The sequence below is a fragment of the Protomyctophum bolini genome (assembly GCF_963924005.1).
Source record: "Protomyctophum bolini genome assembly, chromosome: 17".
Lineage (NCBI taxonomy): Eukaryota > Metazoa > Chordata > Actinopteri > Myctophiformes > Myctophidae > Protomyctophum > Protomyctophum bolini.
The window spans coordinates 31,412,088-31,424,853 of record NC_137878.1 but is presented as its reverse complement, the minus strand read 5'-3'; positions in this window follow the sequence as shown (position 1 = coordinate 31,424,853).

The window sequence follows — 12,766 nt, the reverse complement described above, 5'->3', positions numbered from 1 at the left end:
CAGAGCTATGTCACATTGCATCATTATATACAATACAGCTTGGAATTCAACATTGGTGAACTTTGACATGGTTGTCCTCACTTGGCAGCGATTTTGCAATTTTCTTTTGCTCATTTCCAACCACTCCATTGTCACTTCATATCTACACTCTGTGAAAACCGGCCCTCTGCCAACAAGCCCGCAAAAAAACATGGGAAATTGAAGCATATAAGTCTCGTCTGCGTCAGGCTGTCTGGCCGAGGGAATTATATTTCCCAGCTTTTGTCATGAAAAATATAATAACACAATGCCTAGCTAGCATAATGGCATCAAAATGCAGCAAGGCTTGTCAACACCAGCCAGGGTATAGTGCAGGGAGCTGGTAGAGGGACAGTGCATGTGTGTGTGTGTGTGTGTGTGTGTGTGTGTGTGTGTGTGTGTGTGCAGCCTCACTCCCAATCTTCCGCCGTAGTCTGAAAGCCCACCTCTTCAGACTCCACCATGGCCCGTAGCACTTGCCCTAGCCTAGCCCCTTAGATAGCACTTTATGTAGGCTTAGATAGTATTTTAAACAGACTTATAGCTTGTTACGTAGACAGCATTAGAATTGCATTTTATGTAGTCATAGCACTTTATAGTACACATGCATAATATATAATATAGTATGTAGAGTTTACATAGATACTCCACTCCACTGTTATGTTCTTAGTTTATACATGATTCATGATAACTACTTTTTATATATGTGATGTATGCCATGTTTTTGTTATTGCTTGTGTGTGTGTGTGTGTGTGTGTGTGTGTGTGTGTGTGTGTGTGTGTGTGTGTGTGCGTGCGTGTGGGGGGTAGCTGGTCTATTGAGGGTCTAATTTAAAGACCTACTGTGGGACAATCAACAGAATAGCGCTTTTCAGGTCTTCCGACCACTCAAAGTGCTTTACAATTATGTGCCTTTAATTCCATTGACCCATTCATACACTTAACAGCCGAGGCAATGCATGTAAGCCACTAAACTGTTCATTCTATAGAGCAGTAAGGGTTCCGTGTCTTTCTCAAAGACACTTAAGTTGATATATAAAGGGATGCAGATGTCTGGTACATTACTGTTAACCTCACGTCACCACTCACCAGGCTTTCCACCTCGGAGGAAAGCCTGGTCTTTGTTACTAAATCGATGTGTGATCCGGTCGGGAGTGGATGATATCTTATGCCATGGCATGTTGTAGTCACTGGTTTGTAGTCATCAGGCCAGACCACACCCGGAACTACCGGACTAACCAAAATAATTCCCTGCGATCACCATTTTAGGGCCTACTCAATACAAATTGAAAAAGTACTCTCTTTATATTTATTTCAGCAATCAGCAAAACTAGTCCGGCACCCCAATTGTCTGACATGCCAATGTACTTAGGCCAACAGCCAATAGTCCGACAACCAATAGTCCAGCACCCCAATAATCCGACATGCCAGTAGTCCGACTGCTGCTCGAGTGACTGCTTGCCTAGAATTCATAAGGTCCACACACACACACACACACACACACACCACCAGTTCAGACGGGTCAGACTTTTCCCCCCATAATGTACTTTATTATGCCGTTCTTTCAGACTCTCTCCTGCTGGTGAGTTTGTGTGGTGGCTCATTAGTTACTGTTGCCTCACAGCAAGAAGGGCTCCTGGGTTTGAACCCGACGATGGCCTTTCTGTGTAGAATGATGTTCTCCAATTTACCACCTCACCAACAGCAGTGGTGGAAAGTAACCAAGTACGTTTACTTAAGTACTGCAATTTTGAAAATAGCCGATCTACAAGCTCACGATACGTCGCAATGCGACACATTGTGAGCTTGCAGATCTGCTATTTTCAAAATATTTTTATACATTTGAAAACGTTGTGACATTGTGCATAATGACTATACTTTTGGTCCAGACCTCAATGCTGGGCCCATAAAGCATCACAGACGGAGCTATAAACAGATGTTTGATAGAGTTCAGTGGTTGCGTATGACCTCATAATCAAGTTAGTAGGTGTGGCCGCGTTGGTCCGATGCATCCACATCACCAAGAATGAAGATAGGCAGTTGACTGAGGATAGAAGGTAATGAGCCATCTTATGTCTTATGTGTATGTGTATGTGCAGATGTGCACACACACACACACACACACACACACACACACACACACACACACACACACACACACACAGCTTAAGGCAAGGACAAAGCAGGCATTCTATCAGCAGTCAGGACGACCTGACACAGGTAACGTTTAACACACTGATCCATCAGACGGTTCAGTACGGATCAAATCCAAATAAAAACGGGTAAAGGTTGAATATACTGTACGATGGAAGGAACGAAACAGAAGACGACGAGACAGCCAAACTGTGCCTCTCACACATCCTACAACCATGAATAATGTGTTACTTCTCATGATTCCAGGTACAATACACAGAATAAAACTCATTTGTAAGTGTTTATCAATATTTACAAAAAATGAAAAACAGGAGTTTTCCTTCCCATCAGTTACAGCTGGAGATGTTGCTGTGTTGTTATGCTGGCAGGCTGGTTTAGGCTGGTTTAGGCTGGTTTATGCTGGTTTAGGCTGGTTTATGCTGGTTTAGGCTGGTTTATGCTGGTTTAGCCAACATGGAAAACACTCATCGGCTCTCACTTATCTGATATTAGTCCAGTATCTTTCTCAGCAGCCTCCGGCATTATATTTGCCCCTACGAGCCACCTAGTGTCTACTATCCGTTGACTCTCTCAGTTACACCAACATTGTTCTTGTGAAGCACTTTTGTTGGTGAAGTACAGTATATGTACAGCTATAAAGATTTCCATTAGGCCAAATGAGGCGTAGACCATTAACACACTGGGACACCGCGTGCACACTATTAAGCAGCCAGCCTGTATAGTGCAGCTTCACCACTAAGCACTGTATTGAGATTTGTGTGGCTTCATTCACAAAACTACATATAGTAAACCTACTATGGTTAGTCCAAGATTGGACAGGGAGAACACACTATTATTAGACTATGTCTAGCCGTGAATGTCATCTTTTGTCTGGTGTGTGTTGGCTAGGCTCCCAAAGCTAGGTTAAAACAGAAATAAAGCATTCTTGCATTATTGTTGCGTTTTTATTCCAATGTTTCCAGTCTATTTGACTCTATACTCCACAGGCTGTCCCAGGGTCTGTCTGTCTTTCTGTCCGTTGTGCTAATGTACAACAGACCATCTGTGTGATCCGACAACAGATGTTAGGAAACATTCACCTGACCTCTGAGAGCAGACCCAGAGACATAATCACCATAATGATAATTTGATTCAAAATCTCTGTGTACCATAAATTCCGTTCTATATTCCTGTTCAATGTGACGTTGGGTTTTACACCATCACGTACATCCCTCACCTTACTGAGACTGTATCTAACACAGAAAGAGGGGAAGACCATTATTAAAACTGCCTCCTTATCTCCCGCTGCAGCAGCGCCCATTGCTTAGTGCTGTCAGTGGTGTTGAGAGGTTAAGACACATGCATCCCAGCTGAACTATCCCTGCAGGTGATGGCAGAGTGTTCGATGCTCTGCCTCCTCCCTTCTGTCCGTCCCAATGAAAAATATTACAAAGCCTTGGGAACGATAGAAAGTTGGTGTAGTGGGGGGAAAAAAGGAGCGGACAAAGTGTCAAGATTTATGCCTGACTCGGTGGCAAAACACTCATCTACGTACTTACGTAGGCATTTTGATATCCATGACATGATGACCAGCCACTACTGTACCAGAGAGACTGACTGTATGTGCGAAATGCTCTGTTCCTGTTAATTTTCCTTTGTTTACATTATCTGCTAGGGACGTCATATATCCGCTGTTCATACTGTATATATGTGACTCTTTTTGATACAGAGACAGTGATGCGGCAAGACTAACTGTTCAGGAGAGGGGAAATCCACAGGCAGACTCTTCACACACTAGAGCATGTCTGAAATAAATGTCAGAGCTGAAATCGACCTGTAAATGTGAAATAAATGCTTAAACATGTAGTTATGTGTAATGTTAGAGTTCACAGAAGTGAACCTTTTCTGAACTCGCTGTTTTCTGCAAGACATTACTCTGCCATATCTCCAAAAGTGGTGGGTCAAACTGAACAACCAATATGTTAATTTGAAGCTATAATTCCCTGCTTTCACATGACATGAGAAAATTCAATGACTTAGCCTCGGTCATAAACAGGTCAAATATTTCTCTGTGACCGTTTGGGGTCAGATCAACATATGGATTTATGGAATTAATTATGTACTGGCCATACCACCCCACTCAGCTGATCCTCACCCACACCACCCCACTCAGCTGATCCTAACCCACACCACCCCACTCAGCTGATCCTCACCCACACCACCCCACTCAGCTGATCCTCACCCACACCACCCCACTCAGCTGATCCTAACCCACACCACCCCACTCAGCTGATCCTCACCCACACCACCCCACTCAGCTGATCCTCACCCACACCACCCCACTCAGCTGATCCTAACCCACACCACCCCACTCAGCTGATCCTAACCCACACCACCCCACTCAGCTGATCCTCACCCACACCACCCCACTCAGCTGATCCTAACCCACACCACCCCACTCAGCTGATCCTCACCCACACCACCCCACTCAGCTGATCCTCACCCACACCACCCCACTCAGCTGATCCTAACCCACACCACCCCACTCAGCTGATCCTCACCCACACCACCCCACTCAGCTGATCCTAACCCACACCACCCCACTCAGCTGGTCAACAGAAATCTACTACACAAAGTATAGAGCCCTGGAGGACTTCGGTAAACTATATATTTTTTTAAAGTGCAGGCCAATCCACATAGCCTATTTAGAGAGAATAGGCATCTCCTCTCCTCTCCTCTCCTCTCCCTTTTGTCATGACACATAAAGTGCATGTACGATCAGATAAGAAACAGATTGGCCCGGGCCAACCTAGCTGGTAATCCAGCCTGACAGCGTGTTGCGGGTTCGAGTCCCGATTCCGACGACCTTTGCTGTGTCTTCCCCCCATCTCTCTCTCCCCATCTCTCTGTCAATCTTACTATCAATAAAGGCAATAAGCCCCAAAAAGTCTTAAAAAAGAGAGATAAGAAACAGATTATACTAGATGACAGTGAAACAACAACAGAAATAAAACAGTTCTCTCACTCACACACACACACACACACACACACACACACACACACACACACACACACACACACACACACACACACACACACACACACACACACACACACACACACACACACACACACACACACACACACACACACACACACACACACACACACACACACACACACACACACACACACACACACACACACACACACACAAAACCTGTTATTACAGATTGCCAAGGCAGGGTAAGAAATGTCTGAGCTGTCACTTTCACTTAAACAGATTTCATCCGCCCTCACATCCACTGATGTGAGGTGAGTGAAATGAGAGCAGCCTCTCCGTATGTTTAAGGAAAAACTAACAGATGTGTTCACAATGTACCCATAAATCAGGTCCCTTGGTGTCCACGTTGACAGCTCGCTCTACCACAGAGTATATTTTCTGAGAAGGCTTTGACTCTACAGAATTTAGTCAACCTATTCATCGGTTGTATCAAACCATTTTTGATTCGATATGGTATACAATACACGTACAGTATGGTGTGGAAAGTTAAGGTCTATAAGCTTATCTGAACAGGCATTAAAATCATAGGGGTAAAAAAGAACATCGCGATCTTCAGTCCGTGTATGAAAAAGAGACATTGAAGATTCTGAACGATCCGACACAGCTGCCTTCTACAGTAGGTAGACTGAACCGGTATAAGAATGTATTCATTCCATCCTTCTATCAAGATATTTGACAATATTGTCTTTTCATTGCTTATGATTATCTTTCATTAACTACTGACCCACACTATTTTCTTTTTATTGCCTTTCATTATTTTTAATGAACTGCCGTCTCACACTCTCACACATGAATGCTATACAGACCATTGTCTAAGAGGAAAAGAAACAGAACTGAAAACTAAATAAATGTACTGTATATGGAATGAATTCTGTACTGGCCATATATGGAGCGTGTCTTGAGTGTACAGGGTTTGATGAGGTCAGATCAACATATGGAATGAATTCTGTACTGGCCATATATGGAGCGTGTCTTGAGTGTACAGGGTTTGATGAGGTCAGATCAACATATGGAATGAATTCTGTACTGGCCATATATGGAGCGTGTCTTGAGTGTACAGGGTTTGATGAGGTCAGATCAACATATGGAATGTCAGAACAGGTCACCTCCATATAGATGAATCCACAGAGGGGTGCCCTGGGTGAGGTGTACCATTAACTGATTAGCTATTGGCATACAGGGCACTGCTCCATGGATTAGTGCCCTGTAGGCCAGGTGCAGGTAATCAGTTAATGGTACACCTCAGTAATGGCCTCACCCAAGGCACGCCTCTGTGGATTCATCTATATGGAGATCTAAGAGTTTGAGGTTTGAGGTCAGATGTAGAGTTGCTGGCCGGCTCCATATAGAGGGTATGCGCATGCATAAAGTGAGTTTAACGTTGTATAATGTCGTTTAATGCAATCAGGACTTTTCTGTTTGGATGGTCACGGCCAGAAAGTCGTTCTCTGCCCCACAGTACGCGTTCCATAGCACTTCCGGGTATGATGATGATGTCACGTGCATACCCTCTATATGCAGATCTAGGTGATGGTCTTTCCATGTATGGTTAATTATCCAGGGTTAGATGAGGTCAGTGTCATGATCTTAATATATGGAGATGGCTATATATGGTGGCGTGACGTGTCACGAGGTGTGACCATATATGGAGGCGTGATGTCATGGTGATGTCACAAGGCGTGACAATATATGGAGGTGTCATGTCACGTCTAACTAACAGACGGACGGACGGGAGATGCAAATGTTCACAGTAAATGCGACCTATGGTCGCAATTAATGTTATTACAGTACTTGCTGCACTCAAGAAGCCTTCAGAACCTTTTCTGATAATTTTGGGTTCCATTTTTCAAAGGTTTTGGATAAACTTTTGCTACTTCCTGTGGTCCCCCTAGACATTAAATATAGATCGCAACAACCGGAAAGCTTATTTCACCTACTTACAGTACAAGTGTACTCAGTCTTGCCAAAACAAATATAGCTCATATACGGAAGTCAAAGAACACTGTTGTCCAATTCATACTTTGCCGAAAATAGCCGACCTATAAGCTCACAACATGTTGTGGATGAGACAAGTTGTGAGCTTGTAGTTCTGCTATTTTGGGAGCGACGCCGTTGTGTGATGGAGCATGAATTAGGCTATATACTGTAACAGTTTACAACAATGTTAGAGCAATGTTTAATTCTTCTGAATAGCAAATATGCTGTGGTGCATTTATGCAAATTACAAATTGTACAATTGTCTGCCGTGTCCTACATTACCAGTAGCTTATAAGACATTTCTCTTGGACCTTTTTGTAGATGTGTCCTAAATTGATGAATTGCTTTAACCCATTCTGACCTGAGATCAGATTCATACGAGGTTTCCACTGGACACACACTGGTCTGATGAACCCATTCTGACCTGAGATCAGATTCTAAAAATGTCAGTCGTTCCTTTGATTTTTCAAAAATAGCAGACCTACAAGCTCGTAGCGCGCCACTCGGTGGCGCGCTACGAGCTTGTAGATCTGCTGTTTTTCAATAGCTAAAGCATAACATGATGCTGACACCAAAATGGGTTCCCGGTCAGAATGGGCTAAGGTGAATCTTGACTTTTACTAATGAAGGGGAATGTGTGAAGCGATGCACTGAGAGAGAAGATCTCCATTGTATCTGTGCAGGACAATCTGTGGCCCAACAGAGGTGCATAAAAGCTGCACGATACTGTAATTCCCCATACAGTGCTGCATGTACAGTTCTGTCTAAGCAGAGTCAACTATGCTAACATTCCTCTTTGTGCTATGCATTGCTGTAAGTTTTGACATTTTCTTTGTTGTATTGCAATTTGCAATGACATGATCTGTCAACAAGTAACTACTATACTATATACAGTACAGAAAGTAAACGTGTACAGTTGAAATGTTTATGCCGCCATGCACCAAGTGCAGCATTGTGAATTTTCAATCATTGTCATCACAACCTTGGCGTTAGGATTTTATCCTAACGCCGTACATTCTACTATGTAAAGTTCAATACCAGATAGGCTCATAATGTTATGTTACAAACGGCACTTCACTTCACGTGCTGATTTGCACAGACTAAATGTGCGCATCCTTCTATGAATCTCTGCGTGCGTGTGAGTGTGAGTGTTTCCCCCATCTCTCGCAAACCATCTGACCACTAGAGACTTCAAACTCGGTGGGCGGGTTGCCAAGGACCCGAGAAAGTTATGCACCGAGTGAGATGCCGGTTGGATTGGCGGTTGTCCACAGAACCAAACTCTGTGTGAACCCTCTGACAGGTTCACAGTTTCACACAGTACTATGACGTCATATTGATGACATCAGGGACATCCATATATGGGCATAAAAGGTACACAGACGGACAGATACAGAAATGTCCTCATACGGGAATGTAGACAAGTACAACAGGTACAAGTTCCAGTTATGGTCATGTAGCTCTAAGAGCGTAAGTTCAAGAAGGAAGATGTCTCTCTTTCTCTCTTACACTTTCATCTTTATTGTTGGGGACGCTTCACAAACATCCTGTCATTCACAGATTGAAGTGCGAGCAGTGAAGTGCGGGGGGGGGGGGGGGTCAAATTGCCAAAATGTTCCATCTTTAATTCAATAAAACCTTTAGTTTGCAACAACCTTATCTCTCTTTTCATTAAAATATAATTAGGGCTGCCTCATACAGTGTCTGATGATGCTACTGTATTTACCCTCTTCAGCACCATGGACAGCGCATGAGGGTTTAAGTTGAGAGACAGAAAAAGGAGAGCCGGTCGAAAGCTGAATCAACACACTTGAGTCTTTATGAATATTATTACTATTTGAGTGTTATACGTTAATAAAATTCCCTTTTCACATTCATTCTCGACTGAGGGGGCGCGGCAGGATAGAAATGCAAACTTACTCTACTGTAAAGCTCAACGCCCAGCAGGAACATTATCCTCCCTATGAATGGTAATTCATGTGGTCATGATGGAGATTCTAACTGATGGCAACAGCATGAGAGCTGATGGATAACAGTTGCTATGTGGGCGTTGCGGCTTGATGAATGACCACTGTGCACCATGTAGGTTATATACACTATACAGTACTGAAGTCTGACTGACCCAAATCAGAGGATTGCTAACTTGATATCATCTTACTGTATACATCTTATACAGATTATTAGACAAAATTGGCTATTCTGGATATTATTGACAGCATAGTCCATTGCTATAGTTGTTTTGTTTTAGGGCATGCCTCTGTGTCTCTCTCATTTGTGTACTTTGTGGTACTTTGTACCATCCATTTACAATACACCAGAGCTAGAATACGAGGTGGAATCTGATCAAAGATTTATAATCTTAAATGCTCATCATTCTGCTACTTAATAACCACGTTTTGATTGAAAAAAAGAGCCGATCTACAAGCTTGTATTTTTTTACTTTGGGCTGTAATGACATGCCCACAATAGTGAAACCAGGTTGAAAGTGGTTAGAAATTGGGACACGTCAGCTGATTTTTCAATTTAGGAAATGTATGTCTTCATCTCCCTCTATCAAACACACATAATTAATATGATTGGTCAACACTAAAAACCCAAGAGCACACTGCATACATTTTACATGAAACATAGTTGACTTACTGAATGAATGACTTTCTTTGGAAATGTAAAATAAAAGTACACAGTCATTTACAGGTAGGTGACATTGGAGTTAAGTGTGACAACTGACACCTTATATCAATACCAGTACAGGACAAGGACGGTACAAGGACAACACATAATTGTTACACAGCACTGACACCCATGGTTTCAAGGACAAGTACAGCACCTCACATACAGTAAAGCGACACACACACACACACACACACACACACACACACACACACACACGCACACGCACACGCACACGCACACGCACACACGCACACACATGTTACAGACTCAGAGACAACTAAACTTCATGTAAAACATGAGCAAGGCATACCATGGCCAGTAGACTAACATGCATACGTTCAGCATTCAATGTTCTCCTGGAACGGTTTGTGCTTTTGAGCAGCCGACAAGCCAAAGTAACGTCAGAACTGTGAAGCTGTGTGTAGCTCATTAGTGGCAACCTTGATAGTTAATTAACAGATTAATGTGTCAGTGTCTGAACAGTATGGCTGCTGACTAATGGATATTCCTAAGGTTTTGACAGCAACAAAGTGACCATATCTGCAATATTCACTTCACTACCGTTAGCCTTGGTAAGAGTTTTCTTTTCAAAATATAATCAGCAGACTATTTTATGAGTTGTACACATTTGGCACTCCCGAATAAAGTCAACCTGAAGGTCTGATACTCCTCTGCAGTTGTTCTTGTTATAAGTCACTAATATAAGTCGCTATGAAGAGCATGCATGACTAAACGTCCAATAAAATGTGAAATGTGATCAACAGTTCAACTGCTCCGTAAACAGGGAGTAATCCAGTTCCATGTGGTTTTTAGACGTTCACAGCTGTCAGCTGATTAGATCTGTGTCAACGAGCAGCAGACGGAAAATAATGTTTGAGCCTGCATGACATAAATCCAGCCTCTGCGTTCACACATGGCTTTTGTCATGCATGTGTTATTAATCTCTGCCAGGAGATTCATGTTTTCAGCACTGCGTGTACTGCAGACATGTAAAATAAAAGTACACAGTCATTTACAGGTAGGTGACATTGGAGTAAGTGTGACAACTGACACCTTATATCAATACCAGTACAGGACAAGGACGGTACAAGGACAACACATAATTGTTACACAGCACTGACACCCATGGTTTCAAGGACAAGTACAGCACCTCACATACAGTAAAGCGACACACACACACACACACACACAGACACACACACACACACACACACACACACACGCACACACATGTTACAGACTCGGAGACAACTAAACTTCATGTAAAACATGAGCAAGGCATACCATGGCCAGTAGACTAACATGCATACGTTCAGCATTCAATGTTCTCCTGGAACGGTTTGTGCTTTTGAGCAGCCGACAAGCCAAAGTAACGTCAGAACTTATAACATTAACTTATAACACTCAAATAGTAATAATATTCATAAACACTCAAGTGTGTTGATTCAGCAGTACATGTCTGCAGCTACTGTAATCTCACATACCACTGGTCATGTGTGCACACTGACAGCATGGCCTTCTGTACATTCTTAAATACGTCATTTTGTTTAAATTTAATTTGCACCGCAAACATTCATCTAATGTATAAGTCTCCCACCACCAACTAGCCAATTACAAAGCTCCTGTCCATCCGGCTTATGGGATGTAGTCAAACTAGCCTTTGAAGTCTGCTGGTGCAAGAAAACGATGAAGATAGGTTGACAATGGTAAAAAAGTAAATATAAATTATTTACATAGCGGCCTTCTCCGAGGTGCATTACACTCACACAGCCACAAACCTACTGATGTGCCATTCCAGCGCTTCAGGCTTTCCTGTACCTTTCCTGCATTCTTTCTGTAAATACTTGTTTTTTCACTGTTTGGCCTTGCAAATTCTTCTTTTGTTCCTGAAAACAAGTGTCCCTTTTCGACACTTCTTTAAAGCGTTTTAAAAAAAAAGAGAATCTGAGTAGCATTTACACAACAACTGTTCTGACAATTTACTGACAATCCACTGTCTTGCCAATGGCACGACATGTGAGCCTTCTCTAATGGCACATCTACAATCACATCTGTACGACAGAGGAAAACACATGACATGTGAGCCTTCTCTAATGGCACATCTACAATCACATCTGTACGACACAGGAAACCATACAAGGCAGCAACATGCTCATCGGAAGCAGTCGAGGGGTACGGTGGCTTGCTCAAGAACAGTGGTTCCCAAAGTGGGGTCCGGGGACCCCCAGGGGTCCCTGAGGGAATTCCAGTGGGTCCCCAGCTAAATGATAGTTCGGAACCAAATGGACCCTTATGGGTCTGTAACTCTGAGAGTGTACAAATGGAACCAAATGGACCCGTTTGGTTCCATTTATACACTCTCAGAGTTAAATTAACTTTGATTTTACAATATGCTGTACTTTGGTGTCCCAGAGATAGAAATGCCATTAAATGGGGGACTGTAGCCTAATTCAGGTCAAACCTGGGATCCTTGAAATGAAAATGGTTGAGAATCACTGCTAGAGCCGTAAAAAAAAAAAGTCTCTTATGGGGGTCCCTGGCATAGCTTTTCAAATGGGGGTCCGTGGGTTGATTAGTGTCAATTTGGGGGTCCTTGGCATGAAAAGGTTTGGGAACCACTGCTCAAGAACACATTGACAGTAATCCAAGCAGCCATTGTAACACCTGAGCCCCTACGCATTGGATGCGTATGAAGTAGAGACCAGGGATTGGCAGCAGCAGCAGCGATATTGCAACAAGTAGTGCAATTCCCAGCAGTATGTCCCAGTGTGGTGAAATGGTAACTGTTTTCATTGATCAGGTAATGTGTTAGTGCCGTCAACACAAGCTACATAATCACAGTGGAGCTTTCTGCTGCGGTCTGAACTAAAACACATCATGTACCAAACCTTGGTTTGATGCA